General features: G+C 36.2%; 1 non-coding gene across 1 annotated transcript; it reads right to left on the reverse strand.

Moving 5' to 3' along the window:
- Positions 1-16,955: 16,955 nt before the first annotated feature.
- LOC129084460 (U1 spliceosomal RNA) lies at positions 16,956-17,119 on the reverse strand. The gene has a single exon (XR_008530589.1). It is a non-coding gene; the product is annotated as a U1 spliceosomal RNA (small nuclear RNA).
- Between the last annotated feature and the right edge of the window lie 587 nt (positions 17,120-17,706).

The raw sequence follows: 17,706 nt of genomic DNA on the forward strand, positions 1-17,706 counted from the left end.
TGGGGAAATTGTGTTTTTGAGGCAATAGAGTAAGTTCATAATATGTGTGATATGCATGACTTATTGGTATTCTGAATTCTAATTATGGGAAGAGTGATATATGTGGACTTGCTGAAGTTTGAGGTTTAAAAGGGCATTATGCACTCAATAGCAAACCAAAGAGTTGGAGGAGAATGGCTCAATAAGGTATCTTTTGCTCCATAATATGTGTTCCAGCACTTTGTGTATTCCCAATTTTGAGTGGATGTCACTGAGGGCTATTGGAGCATGAACTATAGGCTCCAGTTACTCTTAGCAACTGGGACTCCTGGGAGTAGATTTCTTGGTGTATTCTGGGAGGAGAACCCTTATTGGTATCTAAGGAACTTCCTCAGAACAATGTTTCTACTGGAAGTAAAATTCTAAGGATTAACTTCAACTAAGGGAGTTTTCAACACCTGAAATTTTTCATCAATTGCTGGCATCTAGACTTCTATAAATTTCATAACAGGAAGGCATACTTCCTAGGGTACTTTTGGAACTGCTCTTGGTTTGAAGAAAAATAGTTGGAATATAAATGCCTCCAGCAATCTTCCAAGACCAAGGTGATATCCTTAACAGTACTATGGATGTATAAACTATATAAATATCATTGTGACTCTGGAAATTCATGCAATTTTTTTAAAACATATTTAAATTTGTTCTATGTATGAGTTAATTCAGTCTATTCTTTGCCTGTCTATTACTTATACCTATACTTTAGGAGTCTTGTATAAAAATAGCTGATAGACTTATAAAGTCTTTTTTAAAAATACCACGTATTATTGGTTTTAGAATATAACCTCCAGGGAGTCTTGGTTTATAAGCTTTTGAGTTACATGAGACAGTGCATGCTACTTAAGTAGTCAATTTGTATTCTTTGATTAGGATGATTTTTGACTTTGACAGCTTGACATATAAATAGGAGAAGGTAATATTATTAATTCCTTCCCCATAAAGATCTTTCTATCTGAGTGCTTTCAGTAATGTTCCACAAAATTAACTCATCTTAGAGCTCTGTGGAGAGAGCAGAAAGAAGCAGAAGACTAGTGAGATCACAAATCTGCAAGATTTGCAGTTAATCACAGCTTTCTTTGGTAACCAGTTAGAACTAAAAAGAGATCACATAGTAAGAAATTAAAGAATATCTGGTAACTGGAAATCTAATATTAGCCATTCCTTGGTAGAGTTACTAAATTTAACTAAAGAATTAAGGAAAGAGTTTGAATATATGTATATAGTTTTTCTTTTTGTCAATATTACTTTTAGAAAATAAGTGATACTTATCATAATTAACAATCCTAAGGAAATCCAAATAATTATCATATGTGGGTGTGTAATATATTTATAGTGAGATGCAATTTCTCAGATGTGAAATATTTTAGACACTAGTCAGAGAATGGCCCAGACAGGCAAACATAAAAAGGAATATTAAATTGAATTGGGAACTGAGCATGCATTTTCTGAGAGACTACCAAAAAAAAAAAAAATCTCAGTTATCATTAGAATTTGATTTCCCCCAGGTAACTTCTTGATTTTTTAATGTGTGAGTATGATTTACATCAATTTACTTGCATGAAACAGGATTCTCAGCCAAAGCAGTAGTCGAAGCAAAATGAATCATCTCTCTTATTTGGCCAAAGTAACTGTTACCACTTATTTTCTTGGCTTAGAACTCTGAGCCAAATACCATTGCCCTTGAACATTACAATTCAGCATTTATGTTCTGTACCTAGAAGAGCTGGTTCACACAAATACTGATGCCACTTGGGCATGCTTACCTGGCTTACTTAAATGTTTTATTTAAATAGTGACCCATATGCCAGTTTTGGTAGAGATAGAATAATGCAGTGATTAAGTACAAGGATTTTGGGTCAGACACATTTGAACTTGAATCACCGTTCTACCACTTACCCACTGAATGGCTAAGGGGGAATTATTTAACTTCCAAGGAATAGTTTTACCCATCTCACAGAGTGGCCGGGAGGATTGAATGAGATGTCTACATAGAGCTCGGTAGAAACTGGTACACAAAAAATTATTACTGCTGAATATATTAATATGTGGTTTGGATTATTTCTCTTATTAAAACATAATGTAATCATTTCCACTTGTCACTTTATGAGAACCACAAAACAATCTTTAGATAATGGAGTGAAATGTACACGTATTTTAGTTACTATTGGATAGCTTAACAATAAATGTATTTAGATGATACGTGTATTATTACAAAATATGCGTCACAGTGTATCTCCATTGTTTGCAAAGTTTGTAACAAGAAACCCAAAGTTTTTATTATTATTTTTTAAGTTCGAATCCATCCTTTTCCCGTAACCCTAGTTCTGTTCCTTCAGCTTGCATTTCCCAGGCAGCCCCTGCCCGTGGCTATCCCAGGCTGGTGGCGTCCCAGCATCAGTGCTGATTTTCTAACTGCATTGAGGTCTCAGCCTCACTCTCTGTGTTTAGACCCAATAGACAGATAGTTCTCAGCTTCAACCACATGATGCTCATCAACTGATTTCTCTTTCTGTTTGCTTTAGCACAATTCTTAGTGCCTTAGAAAGAATGATGTATGCTATGATCAATTAAGCTTTCTCTTTTATTTTAATGATTTGTCCTTTAAGCCTTTGTTGAATTACTATTATGTGCTAAGGGCCTGTGTTTAGTGCTGACACAGTCCCTCAGTTAGAGCCCACTGGTGGAGAGAGACAAACAGACAATTAGAATACAGAAAGCAAGTAATTTTCCTCACCCAGTCTTGGGGTGGGGTTAATGCAGTTCTGAAAGGTTTTCTGGAGGAAATGGTCTTAAAGCCAAAACCTAAAGGATGAGTTATTCTGGGTCAGGGATATGGAAAGCGATAGAAAAGAACATCCTATGTAGAGAAACCAGCACACACAAAGATCAGAGAGCAAAGAGAGGTTGGTTTGCTCTGGGAATTTTAAATAGAAAAGACTAGAGCGTAGTGTACAAGGGTGAGAAATGTAAGCAGGCACCATATGGTGGCCATCCCCTATGCAAAACCCATTACAATAGTAACTCTTGAATGATTTTAAACCAAGGTCTGACTCCCTAGAATTTAAGTCTCCTTGATCTTTGATATCCTATCCTGATAGCTTAGTCACATGACTACTGTCCTTTGAGACCATGTGCTCTTTGCTGTCAGACATCCAGTGTCCATGAGACTGATTCCAGAAGCCTCATTACAGCCTAATTAGTATCCATGGAGGCCTGGACCAACTACACATTTTTTCTTTTTGTTCCTGTCACAAGGATCTCTGCAGCGCCTTGGCACTGTCTGCTCTACAGTGACTGTCTTCTTGCCCAGACTTGTGGGAAATAGACAACAAAATCATTTGCTGAAATAGTATCTGTTGCTCATAACACAATTGCATTTCTGTGAAGACGCACACATGGGGACAAGGACCAAGCAATGCATCGGCTCAGCGCTCTGTGCTTTGGCAGATGGGCTTCAGCTGGCCAGAGATTTTTAGCACATTTTGAACTCCTCTTCATGGTATTGGCTAATTTATAATTATGGAAATAATCAATATTCTTAGAATCCTCTGGCCTTGATTTAATTTTTAGGGTAATATGAACGCTTTCCAATGGTACCTCTCTGAAGGGTGAATCCTAGGGTTGTGCTTATGGAAATAAACCTTGACTTTACCAATATCAGCACGCAATCTATGCACCTTCTATATCAAGAGAGTATTTCCAAATCAAAACAAGAAGGATGATGACACATGAAAAACACCAGCTGAAAGATTTTAAGACAAAGGTGACTTTCATTGACAGTTGGTACAGCTTAGATCTAGCCTAGTATAATGAAATGTAGAGACAGAGTGTATGTATGGGAGTTTTCTAATTAAATTACATTTTATCTAGAACTCAAGAGATGAACTGATCAACTATGAATGTGAAACTTCAAAAAAGCAGAAAGAAAATTAAAAAGGGATTGGAGTTTTCAATTTGCTCCACAATGGTCTCCAACTTCTGCCAGTCCATACTGAAGAGGAAAATAGTAATGATTACTTCAGCGGCTTTTTCTATTTATTCTATGAAAGGTTAAATCTGGAGCTTCCTCCATAGTCACTTTATAGGCACTTTTATCTCTGGCCCAATATAATTACTGCAAAAGAAGTTGTTAAAATGAAATGGGATATTGTGTATGAGAAAGTTTTGTAACTTTAAGATGCTGTACAGTTATATGTTATATTCCTTTTGCCAGCTTCTATATGAGGAGACATTAGGAAGCTGTGTAGTAAAGTAATTAAGATTGTGGGTTTGGGATCTTAGCTCTCACCTCCCCAGTGTGTTGTACTGAACAAATCATTTGAGCTTCATGGGGCTTGGTTTCCCTCTGTAAAAGGGAAAGAATAACACAATATAGCACCTGGGAACTGTTAGTTAAGACTGAAGAGGATAGCATGTGAGAAGAGGGGCAACGGGATGCGAGTGAGGCAAGGTTTAACAAGCCTCTTCAAAATCAGCTTCCTTGGCCAAAATGAGTAGTAACACTTAACTAATGAGTGTTGTAAGAATTAAATGAGACAGTATCCCTGTGAGTAACAGGCACAGTAACATGTGACAACCTTAGTGTCTTTTTTTATGAAAAATTATGTATGTACATATGTATGTATGTATGTATTTCCTATTATTTTTTATTGTGTTTTTTCCATTACCATTTATCCTCCCTATACCCTCTTCCACCTCCTCCCACCCAGTCTTAGTGTCTTTTAAGGGCACCTATGGCCTTAGTGGTTATAGGAGCCGTGCCTCTAGTTTACTGAGCAGTATGAGACAGCACACCTTGAACGGACATCAGCCCTGTATGTTTAGCATTGGACGAGATGGCAGAGATGAGTCAAGGCACCACCAGGAGCCTTCAGAGTTGGGTTAGAATTACTAAGCCTTTATTGAGGTTTATTTGCTTCCCCTGTAGTCAACTACTTTGTGCTAAGACCAGTTAAGACTGAATAAAAAATAAGCAGACAATTATGCCCCTTGGAGGAATCTAACTCCTCTTATTTCATTTTCCCATGCCCTTTCACAGACATTTAGGGAAGTAGGAAGGGGAGAATTTCCCCATGCGTTACTTCTTGTCAGCTAAATCTCTTTAGACCATAGGTGGTGAAGGCACTTTGATGACACCTGTAATGTCAGTGTGGCCCTCGGAACTCTCTGGGCTCATAGGCAGAGAAGTGGAAGGAGGGACACTCATTTATTCATTTTACAAATATTTGTTTAGCACCTACTATGTGCTGGGCTCTACATGGGAGCAAAGCATACAGCAGTAAGTGCATGGACAAACATCTCTATCTTCCTTACGTTTACATCTTAGAAGAAAAGATGGACTATGAAACAAGAAAAAGCTAAAGAAAGCAGATGGTAGTAAGTCCCATGGAGATAAATGAAGGCAGAATGATGATGGAGTTTGTATTTCTTGTGACCGAAGCGTTTGCTATGATTATTCCATGTTTAGTTGCCTGTAGAGTCATGATGGGAGAATAAAGAGGCAGCAGTTGGTACTGCTGGTACCAGCAGCTGGATCTTCCACTGAGGATGGAAATTCTGTATTTCTCATCTGAGATAAACCAAGCTTCCTGCCAGGGATTCTGCCCTTTAAACACAATTATTGAATGTTAGAGATAATTTTCCTCTGGGTTCTGTCTTGGTCTCTAAATTTGGTCCATCACCTTCACCTGATGTCCTTCAGGCTATGCCACAATCTTAACTGGTTTTGGAGGCAAATGCATATGTATATTGCAATTAATATAAAGTTTGCCCAATACAGTCACATCATATAATAACTGAAAAAGCTTAATTTCTGTCATTTGAGACAACTGGAACTCTAGTATCATAAATAATGAGGCGAGCCCTAAATCTCAATTTACAACAATATTTCAATATCTTTTCTTACCCACTTTTTTATTAATGAGAGTTACTAATAGATACTTTTACTGGTATGAATTTTACTCTTTTTAGTTTTCTTTCCCTACTCTCTCCATTAGATGCTAATATGCAGTGAAGTAAACAAATTTGGACTTTTAAATAAAGAAGGAAGCCAAGAAAGGTAGGCACGTTTGACTAAGAAATACTGCAATTTTAAATCATAGTTAACTTCTCTAGCTTATGACCAGTCCCTTCAGTAATGTGGCTCATTGTATATTGTGCTTTTCTTTAACTGTCTGAATTTTATGAAGGTGATGTAATCTTTGGTACTAACCACCAGGACCTCAAGAAAAAGTTGTTGATATAAGAGAATGTCATCGTTTCATTTTCCTAACGTACTTCATGCTCCATATTACATACACACATAACACAGAATCAAAACACACACTGGAAACATTATGAAAAGTCTCCCACCAGAGGAAAGTGTCTACATGTAGAAGTAAAAAATACCTACACTCAAAATGGAAATGATTTATGGCCATGTGAGACTGGGATTTTGGTGGGCCACAAAGGATTTGGTAACCTAAATACTGTCTAGAAAGTATACCTATTTGGAAGTATTATTGAGATTGATATCATGCTCTTTTGCTCATTTGTTGAACAAGCACTTCCTCCACTGATGAAAATAAAAATTAGAATTTGTTAAATAAAGTGAGTTCTCCAAAAACAATCTTTTGTATTAATAAAATATTAATTTTCATAGCAAAATCATAAAATTACATTTTGATTTCATAAAAATTCATTTTATTTTCTGAGCCAATTGTTTTTCATGTATCCCAAACAGGATTTATTGTACAATTATATTTTACAAGTTAAGTATTTGTCAGTAAAAGCCTACAGTGTTGGAGTTTTTTTTAAAGAAAGAATAAAATTTATTTAAAATCTTATTAATTTTTATTAATGTCATGTAAAATAAGTAGTTACATATCTTTATAATTTCTGTTTTTATAGTATGAAACATTAAAATAATCAATTGTACTCTTGCAAATTCACTCTTTTATCTTAACATTTTCTTAATGTATAAAATAATATTTTAAATTTTTAATATTTAAAAATTATCTTAATTATGTTTTCCTGTTAATAAATTCTTGACTGTCAGTTTTTAAAGGGTCAAGAATTATACTCATATATAACATCTGTCAATATTACTATGCTTTTTGTGGATTTCAAGGTATATGAGTTGGACTTGCTACAGGATTTATTCAACCCTACAGAACAACTGAGTGAAAAAAGTAAGTAAGCACCATTTCTGACCAAATCAAAAAAATATTTGATAGAACACTATAGAATAGTGTATCAGTTACATATTTACATGGTTTATGAAGGTAATTCATTGATATAATAGTTCTTTAAAGAACATTAAAGCAGAGATTTATGTCCTCTAGGGTTGTAGTATCCAAATGTTAAATGATTCATTCTATCTATTTAGAAATGTTTAGCATACTTTCCCAATAATAAATATTTATGGATACTATTTATGTAATTATAACTATTTATACACTCTTACTTATATATGTATAAAATTATGTACCTTTTGAAACATAATTTATAAATTTGAAAAGAATGCAGTGAGGATAAAAATAGATAGTATCTCAGGGTGCAATATAAAATTGGGACATAGTGTATTAGTAATACGGATTTACGACATACATTAAATTGTCCTGTCAATAACTTGTCAGATCGGCTTAGATGGCCATCATCTATACCTTGCTATGGAACAGATACTAAGATTAGCCAGGGGTAAAAATGTATTAACTCTTTCAGTTTCTTAATTTTCCTTGTACTTGGCAAGATATCTACTATCCATTCATTGTTTTCTTTTGGTTTTTTTGAAGAAACCACTTTTATATTTTTGTGATGATTTTCTTATTAACACCAAACAATATGATCTGTAAACCAACTTATCTGTGCATCACAAGACTATAGTTTATGCAATATATTTTTGAAATAACTGCAGGTTTCCCTAGTCTTTCTCTGAGGATATCTTGTATAGCAGATGGGACACTTGACCTTCTGAATAAAAGGACTAGGAAGAGGCAACAAGGGAGGGTGATAGCTGCACATGCAATATAGTAAAACAATGGATTTTTTTTTGTTTATAGATTAAAAACAAACATAAATAAGGGTCTTGTAATTTTTTTTCTTAATCCAAGTGACTCACATTGTGTACCCCTTCCAAAATTTTAGAATCACATATCCTAAGTAAAAATATTCTATGGTAACATACTCTAATATGTGTTTATTTGTTTTGAAAAATATACACATAATATTGTGATGAAATATATTTATTATAAACATAAAAATATAACATTTAAATTAAAGAGGATAAGATAAAATATACATTAAAAGAAGTTGTAGTGTTTTATTTTCCTACTGCTGTTGATTGTTGTATGCACACCACTTTGCAAAACACTTTTCTAGAGACTGAAGGCCCATTGGTGGGAATTTACTAAGTGGAAGCATATACTGTGTTCATGGATTGGAAGAATTAACATCATTAAAATGTCCACATTACCGAAAGAAATCTATAGATTTAACACAATTATTATTAAAATACCAATGCCTGTTACTGGCATAAGAAGAGGCATTTAGGTCAATGGAACACAATAGAGAGCTTAGAAATATATTTGCACCTTTGTGGTCATTAATACTTGACAAAGGAGGCATGAATATACAAGGGAATGAAGATGATCTCTTCAATAAATGTTCTTGGGAGAACTGGACTAGTATTTGTAAAAAAAAAAAAGAAAGAAACTAGACCTACAACTTATATATTGTACCAGGATAAACTCAAAATGGATAAAAGATTTAAATATAAGTCTCGATACCATAAAAATTATAGAGGAAAACATAGGCAGTAAAATTTCACACATCATTGCAGCAATATTTTTGCCGATATATCTCCTAAGTCAAGGGAAACAAAAGAAAAAAATAAGCACATAGAACTACATTAAATTAAAAAGCTTCTGCACAGCAAAACAAACTATCAACAAAATGAAAAGGGAACCCACTCTATGGAAGAACATTCTTGCTAATGATAAATCTGATATGGGATTAATTTTGAAAATATATAAAGAATTTATACAACTCAACACCAGGAAGACAAACAATCCAATTGAAAAATGGGCAAAGGACCTGAATAGACACCTCTCCAAAGAAGACACACAGATGGCCAAAAGACATGTGAAAAAATGCTCAAGATCACTAATCATCAGAGAGGTGTAAATTAAAACAATAATGAGGTATCACCTTGCACTTGTCAGAATGGCCATCATTAATAAATCAACAAACAACAAGTGCTGGTGAGGATGTGGAGAAAAGGGAACCCTAGTGACTGTTGGTAAGAATGTGGACTGGTGCAGCCATTGTAGAAAATAGTATGGAATTTCCTCAAAAAATTACAAATGGAACTGCTTTTTGACCCAGCAATCCCCCTTCTAGGAATATATCCCCCAAATCCTGAAACACCAATTCAAAAGAATATATGAACCCTTATGATCATAGCAGCTTCTTATTTACAATAGCCAAGATCTGGAAAAAACCCAAGTGCCCATCAGTAGGTGAGTGGATAAAAAAACTGTGGTACATTTACCCAATGGAATGCAATGCAGTTGTAAAATGAAGGACCTCCGGCCTTTTGCAACAGCATGGATGGACCTGGAAAGTATTACACTAAGTGAAATAAGCCAGTTGATATAAACAAATACCGTATTATCTCACTCATATGTGGAATCTAATGAATAAAATAAACTGATGACCAAAATAGAAACAGAGTCATGGACACACAGAACAGACTGACAACTATCAGAGAGGAGGGGCTGAGGGGCATAGGATGAAAGAAGATGAAAGAATTCGCCAAAGAACATATATGAATAACCCATAGGCAGACACAGCAATGTGGTAATGGCCAAAGGGAAGAAGGGGTGAGGGCAGGGTGGACTTGGGCAAACGAGGGAAAAAAGGGGCCATCTGTAATAGTGTAAACAATACAAATAAAGTGAAAAAAATTTACACTTTAAGCAAGAGAGAAAAAATACCAATGATTCAGAAAAGAGGAAGTGATCACAATAGATGGCCATGCTTAAGACTCCTTTGTTTCTAACTTCACAGAAGCAATCCTCCTTAGAGATTTGATCTGGACGCCTGTTCTCTTGCTTCAGTCCTTATCTGAATTTTCAAGCCCCCAATAGACTCTTATCATGAACAGAATCTCAAGTTTAATTGGCAAATGTTCTATCTAAGAGATAGTACTTTATCTTTTAATCTGTCACTTGAGATGAAAAGCAGGCTCCAGAAACTTTAAGCTAAGGAATAAGGTCACTGTCAGGGTTGAGTGGTGACACAGAGAACATTAAGTCACGATGGGAACTCTTGTGCTCTCTTTTCTGAAGCATAAACTATAGCGGTAACTAAACAGGTGTTATTCTTTGCTGTTTCTAAATTTTACTATTATTTCTGGTGTAAATAGTATTGGTAGATTCATTTGTCCATTCAAAAGTGAGCTCATTTTATTTTATATTTAAACTTCTAAATGATACTCCTATTATTTTACTACCTTTTGTAGATTTAGTTTGTTATAGTAATGCCTATATAATTTTCTTCAAGCAATTATATTAATTCAAAAGCTGAAATTATTTGCTTTATTCTATTGCATAAACTATTGAATGCTTATGGCTTTGGGATAAGAATAGTCAAATGATAATTGCATTTATATTTTCGGTATCATTTTTTAATATGTTAATTTGTCAAGACACTTTTATATGTGCAATAGTCTCTCATTAAATCAGGCATTTCTTAAATGATATTAATTAACATGTAAAATTTACCTTGAAAACTCATTTAATTTTACAAATTATACAACTGCATGATAGCATCCCCAGAGTTTCATCAAGTCCCTGATCTCTAAATAATTTCTAAGTGAAAGGATTTTTAATAAAAAACAAAACTAAAATCCTTTTCACAATCATGTTTAGCAGGAAATTATTGTATCATAGACTTTCAAGTATCACTTGTATGTTTTCCTAGGAGTAGTTTTATTTGTCCCATCTGTATTGGGTCCTAGTATTGTATTGGGCCTGGCAAGTGAGATAAGGACCCCGTTTTTAAGTAGGAGACACGTTAGCAGAGGGCACTATGGTTCAAAAAATGCAATGTTGTCAGTATGACAAGAGTAAGGTTTATTGACATCCAGATGTGGGGAACATTGGGACAGGAGTGCAAGATGTTGTGGATCAAAAAGGGGGCACATGCCAACCTTGACAAGCTCAGGAGAGGCTGTATGGTGGCCTTACAGACTCAGAGAAGGAAAGCAACTACATAGGATGAGCTGAAATTAAAACGTCTTAACTAAAAGATAGTTACGGGGTTAGTCATGTTCTAGACCAGTATCTTCCTTGACAAAGGTCAATCTTTACATTAGTTGTCTATTTCTATTGTCTTATAGCATCCATGATAACACACTTTAGAAACATCAGCATAATCCACTTTTTACAAGACCCTCAGGATGTAATTTCTCACCAGAGCACAAGATCACTCATTGCTTTCTTGTTGCCCAAATACCATCTCTATATGGTATAAATGTTCATTGCTAAATATTCTCTATCCACCAATGTATTCAAAAGAAATATATGTCTCTTCACTTTACACTTTATCCAGTCTCAGAGATTTATCTCTGCTTTGCTTTCTTTCATCTCATCTACCACTAATGAATTTTATGCAATCCTTCTTATGCCTCCTCCTTTGATTATAATGTATAAAATGAACTGCAAAACTGCCACTCTCCAGAGCATTTTCTCAATCTGTTGAGATCTTGTTTCCTTGTACTTGTCATTAGTTTGGCTCAAATAAAATCATAGAAATTCTCAGGTGTTACTAGTGTAAAGGGGTCCATTTGCCTGCACTTATCCAAACCCAGTAAGACATGAACAGGAGTTTACAGCAAATAAATAAAGGTTTATTTTCAGGAAGTGGCCCACAGCCAAAAACAGGTGAGGTAATGCTCAAAGACCTGGCTCCGCAGTGGCTTCCAGGGGATGGACTATATAGGAGAAAAACCATTGGTCATGGTAACTAAGGGAGTCAGGGTCATGGTCAGGGTTGTGGTCTCTATTTGTTGGTGGGTGCTAGGGTAGGGGGTAGTTGACAAGTGCATGTGGTCTTCTTGTCATTCAGAGCATTGCTTTGTCTGGTTGCACCCCTTTTCTGGGTCTGAAGTTGAAACACAACTGAGACCTAGATGTTATCTCTAGTTTGATGAAACCCTGTCTCTTGAGTTACTGACCTGGAGATTTTGTTCCTCAGATTGTTTGAGGCTGATCAAAACCTTGTCCTGAAGACCTAATGATTAAAGGAGTTGTTATGCAAGGAAGAAGGCAGGTGAACAAGGGTGCTAGGTGAGGCCAGTTTGAATCAAAAGGAAAGAGAGGAGAAAAGGTCATGTTAAAGAAATGTAGTTTCTGTGTGGTTATGCAGGTTTGGATGTCTTTGTGACAATGTCAAAAATATTTACAGAGGGGGAAACGCTTCAGCTTGACCTAAAAGTCCAAGTGGCTGAAAGGCATATCTAGTAGGGGAAATTTTATGAAAATTACTATGAAGAGCAACAACCTGTTTTGGGAACAGGGAAGTACCTTCAGTGAGGCTAACATACGGGATTCAGTGGAAATAGAGAAAGAATAATTGAAGGTAAGGTTGGAGGGATAATTTGGGTCATAGTCTGAATGTGAGGTAGAGATGCATTTGGAGAATGACAAATTATCTAGCAAAAGAGTAGGAAAGAGATAGTTTGTACTGAGGGGGAGTGGCTGTTGGGAACACTCATATTAAGTCCCTTTTTGGATTCAGTAGGAAAACTAATGCTGTAGTTAGCGATGAGAAAGGTGAGGAAAGTGTGGCTGTGATTTTGCAGATATTGGTCTAAGGTTTCCAAGCAAAGGGTGGACATGACCAAATACTTTAAAGGGGATCTGAAGAAAAAAACAAACAAAACACCAATCTTGTATCAGTGAGAAAGGTGGATCAGGGGAGAAGGAAATCAAAGGCCAGTTTGACGGTTATTGCAATAATTAAGAATGTGATGATAAGGTATGAATTGGAGCTGTCAGAGAGAAAATGAAAAGAAAATGACAGTGTAGAAAGATTATAGGGGTAGAGCAGACATCTTCTGACTGTGATTGGACTTGGAGGGTGAAAGAAAAAGTTGAGACCCTAAGTCAATATTTGATTTGCAGATTTGAGTGAGTGTGGAATTAATCATTAACTGCTATGTAGCAAAGAACTCTAACATTCAGCAACTTAAATAACAATCGTTACATAACCTCATGAATATGTGGGTCAAGTGAAGTTTTCCAATGTAGCTCAGGCTTGTTTGTGTGGCTTTCTTTAGAATGGAGCAACTAGAGCAGCTCTACTTATCACTGTGGATCTGTGGGGCAGGGGACAGCTCTCCTTTGCATTTCTCTCATTATCTTTGTCTTAATGTGTTAATGTGATATTGTGATCTATAAGAAATGTAATTTGTTCTTTGTTCCTGTTTCTGGCCAGAGCTCCTAAAACCTTTGGAATATCCTCAGTGAAGAGAGCAATGAGGATATCTTTTAGCGTGTTAACAGATGACCTTGAACCACAGCTAAGAAAGTGGGCTGACTGCCTGGACGATCAAACACCTGATTAGAGAATTGGAACCTTCAGTCCTATTCCTCTGATCTCTGGGGAGGGGAGAAGGGATGCAGTTTGAATCAGTCACCAAATGCCAGTGATTTAATCAGTCCTGCCTATGCAATGCATCCTACATGAAAATCCCTGAGGATGGGATTTGAAGAACTCCAGGATTGGTGAGTTTGTAGATACAGGGAGTGGTATAACTAAAGAGAAGGTATGGATTCTCCACACATACCTTTCCTACATGCCTTGCCCTATGCATTTCTTCCATCTGGCTATTTATGAGTTATATCTTTTTGTAATAAAACAGTAATCTAGTAAATAATGTTTTAATGAGGTTCTGTGAACCACTCTAGAAAATTAAACCCAAGGAAGTGGTCATTGGAACCTCCAATCTGCAGCCAGTCCGTTAGAAGCACAGGTAGGTAACAAGCTGGACTTTTGATTGGCATCTGAAGTGGAGGAAAGTCTTGTGGGACTGAAGCATTAACCTAAGGAAATCTGATGCTGTCTCGGGGTAGATAGTGTCAGAATTGAATTGAATTGTAGGGCACTCAGATGGGGTCAGGGAATTGCTTAATGTGGGGGAAAGCCCCCAGAAGCAGTGGAATTAATGATCAGGATGATAGTTGAATGTCAGAATTTGAGACTAGAGATAGGCTGTATTTTCCTTATGGCAATGGAGAGCTGCAAGAGGGCAAAAGGAATAAAATGAGGCTTTTTAAATTCCAGGTTCAGAAATGGTGTTTTGTTTTTCTTGGCTCAGGCCACTAAATAACAAAAGTTGCATGGCCAAGTCCAAAGTCAAGGGATAAGAAAGTTCACTTCACCCACTATGAGGCCACGAAGAAAGTGTTAATGCTGGCTAAGAATCAGGGACAACAGCTCAGAGGCTCTGGCACCACCATCCTGTCTGTGGCCATGAACTCTGGGGCCAAGAGCTTCCAGGTGCACCCTGGGACAAGGGCAGCTTCCTGCTGGACCACTTGGGTAAATGCAAACGCTTCAAGGAGAAATTCATGAAGTGTCACCATGAAAATAATTTTGGACACACTTTGTGCAGACAAGAATTAAAAGAATATTTAGAATGCAGGATGGAACAGCAGCTGATGACACAGGGCCTGCTGGAAAAATTGGAGTTTGGAGATTTGATAGATGAAAAAGCAGACAAATGCTAAATTTTCATAGAAAGACTGCTGGGTTGGTCATCTGGGATGGAGCAGTGGCATTCACCTGTCAGCTCGATGGTCACTTTTCAGGTGGTGAGATGGAGAAAGGGGCACCTGGGATGCCCTTGAAGCACCTTGAGTGGTTGGCTCCCAGCTGGGAAGTGGCTCATCCTCTGAAGCCTCCCAGGTTATTTTGGGAAATTATTCTTCCTTTTAGATTCTCATTTCTCCCAAGAGTGTTAAGTTCTGTCTTTAAACGTGTGATGGAGTCCCTGGGGAAGCCTTTGGGGACTGAGACATCTCACCAGTGACTGGACTCATCCCCTCTGGTCTCCTATGATGTAGTAGCTTCATCTTGTAGTACTGACTGTGTTAATAGTGACGTGCTGCATGTTTGTAAATTTCAGAAAACTGTTCCCTAACAAAATGATTTCTTCTTTTTTTCTTTCTTTTTTAAACAAAAATGAAAAAACAGAATCCAAGATATACCTGTGTATTTGTACCAAAAAAAAAAAAGCTCAAACCAGAAATTAATGAGAATGGTTACCAGCCTGTGGTCAGATGGAACTATATTCATGTTTCTTACGCTCAAAAAATAAGCCAGGATGTGGCAAACCCCAAGCGGAGCTCCAGCACCCTTCTACAGGTGTGCACCGCGAAGCAGCGCAGGGGCGGGACACAGAAACTGAGGAAATAGTATTGTGACTAAAGCTGGAGCCAGAAAGGAGGAAAAAAAGGATTAGGGACAACAATGTAACTTATCATGCTGTGGTGTCAACAAATTTTTAAATAAAAAAAAACAGGTTGAGAAATTAAGCTCTAAGAAAAAAATGTTTTATTTTGTTGTACTATATCTGTGGGTACTGAAGAATAAGTTTGGAACCAGGAGGATCAGCCAAAGGATAATTAAAGTTAAATTGGTCTCTGTTTCAAATTAAGAACTATAGCTCTCTAGGTTATTTGCACTGGACTGCTTCCAGGAAGTCCCCATGCAAATGATTTTCGGTCACTAAATATCAGGAAAGGAGGTATGGGAATTTAGCTTAGAGTGAAAAACACATTAACAAGAAATTCTCAAGTTGTCCAGTTAAAACTCTTATTTATTTTACGGTGAAATAACAGTAAAGTAATGGTTAATTTGATCAAGGTTACAAATTTGTGCTATCTTAAGCTTATCAAATTCCATTTTTTTTATTAAAAAAAGCCTTCAACATACTTAGATGCAGTTTTTGAGGATATTTAGGGTTCCAGATAATATAATGAAGGATAAGATGAATAAATAAAAAAGGACATTGAAAATGAATACGAAAGGTTTATGTTGTATCTCCTCCTATTACAAATATATATCTTGAAGCTTCATTTGAAAACTAGATAAAGTATTGAATTTTAAGAGCTTTACATTTGTTATTATGTTGCTGAACAATTCACTTTATTTAATTTTTTATTGTTATTGTTATTCTATTAATTTGTCCTAATTTTCCCCCATTGCTCTCCGTTGCTCCACCTCCACCAGCCCCCACAGTGAGTCTCCACCCTATTGTCCCTGTCCTTGGGTCATTTATACTTGTTCTTTAACTAAGCCCTTCTCTTTCTTCCCTCCCTTATCCCCTGTGCCCCTCCCCTCTGGTCCCTGTCAGTTTGTTCCTTGTTTCCATGCCTCTGGTTCTATTTTGCTCATTTGCTTATTTTGTTCATTAGGTTCCTGTTATAGGTGAGATCATATGGTATTTGTCTTTCGCCCCCTGGCTTATTTCACTTAGCATAATGCTCTCCAGTTCCATCCATGTTGTTGTGGAAGGTAGGAGCTCTTCCCTTCCCTTCCCTCCCCTCCCCTTCCCTTCCCTCCCCTCTCCTCTTTCTTTCCTTCCTCCTTCCTTCCCTCTCTCTCTCTCTTCTTTCTTTCTTCTCTATTTTTCTGCACAGTGTTGCATTGAACAATTCACTTTCTACAAGGATTTCTTTTGTGGTTGGTAAATATGCTCTTGAAGAGTGAGCAATATAAAAAAGTTGCATAATGTGGGCAAAAAGACATAGAGGGACATAAAAATGTATTGCAGGTGAAAATGCTATTACATCCCTTAACCTTTTATATATCTATGTCTGTATCATCTATCTAATCTGATAAGGACACTTTTTTTTTTTTTTTTTTTTTTTCAGGGGAGAGCGCGAACGCAGTCCCCCACTACCACAAATTATGCAGTCGAGTTTCCCACATTTGGGGAAATCGCAGGGGTCAGCACATCCGGAGTGCAATGGATAAGCCTCGCCCTGGGAAAACCACCTTCGTGATCATGGTATCTCCCCTGCCAGGTAAGTATAGGACACTTTTTAATAAGAAATATACAAGACTTATTTAAGAAAAATTATAAAACACAAAAGTTCTGAAACAGTGAACAGGTATATCCATAGTTTTGGATTTAAAGACTCATCACCAATAAAAATGTCAGTTTGAATATAAAATTTATTTGGAAGAGCATAAGAAGGAAAACATCCAGAAAAACCCTAAAAAATCAGAGAAATAAGGGAGAACTAACCCTATCAGATTAAAATATATTTTAGAACCTCAATAATTAAAGCAATACCTGTTGTCTCATGAATATAGACAGGTAAATTAATATGACATGTTGTAAAATTCAGAAATAAATCCAAGTTGGCATAAAGTTAGTATGCAATAAAGAACAATATTAAATTAGTCATGAAAAGGTGAAAATTTTTATTAGGCGAAGTTATTTAGATAGCCATACAAAAGTAAAATTAGATCTAATTTTCATACCACTCATTATGTTAAATTTCATGTAAATTAAGAGATGGAGTTATAAACAATTAATTCACACTAATACTAAAAGTTAAACCTGAAGATATCCTCTATAATCTGGGAGTGGGGTAAAAAGTTTTAATTATGACT

The sequence above is a fragment of the Pteronotus mesoamericanus genome, unplaced genomic scaffold (assembly GCF_021234165.1).
Source record: "Pteronotus mesoamericanus isolate MK-2021 breed Mesoamerican mustached bat unplaced genomic scaffold, CSHL_Meso_final scaffold_174, whole genome shotgun sequence".
NCBI lineage: Eukaryota > Metazoa > Chordata > Mammalia > Chiroptera > Mormoopidae > Pteronotus > Pteronotus mesoamericanus.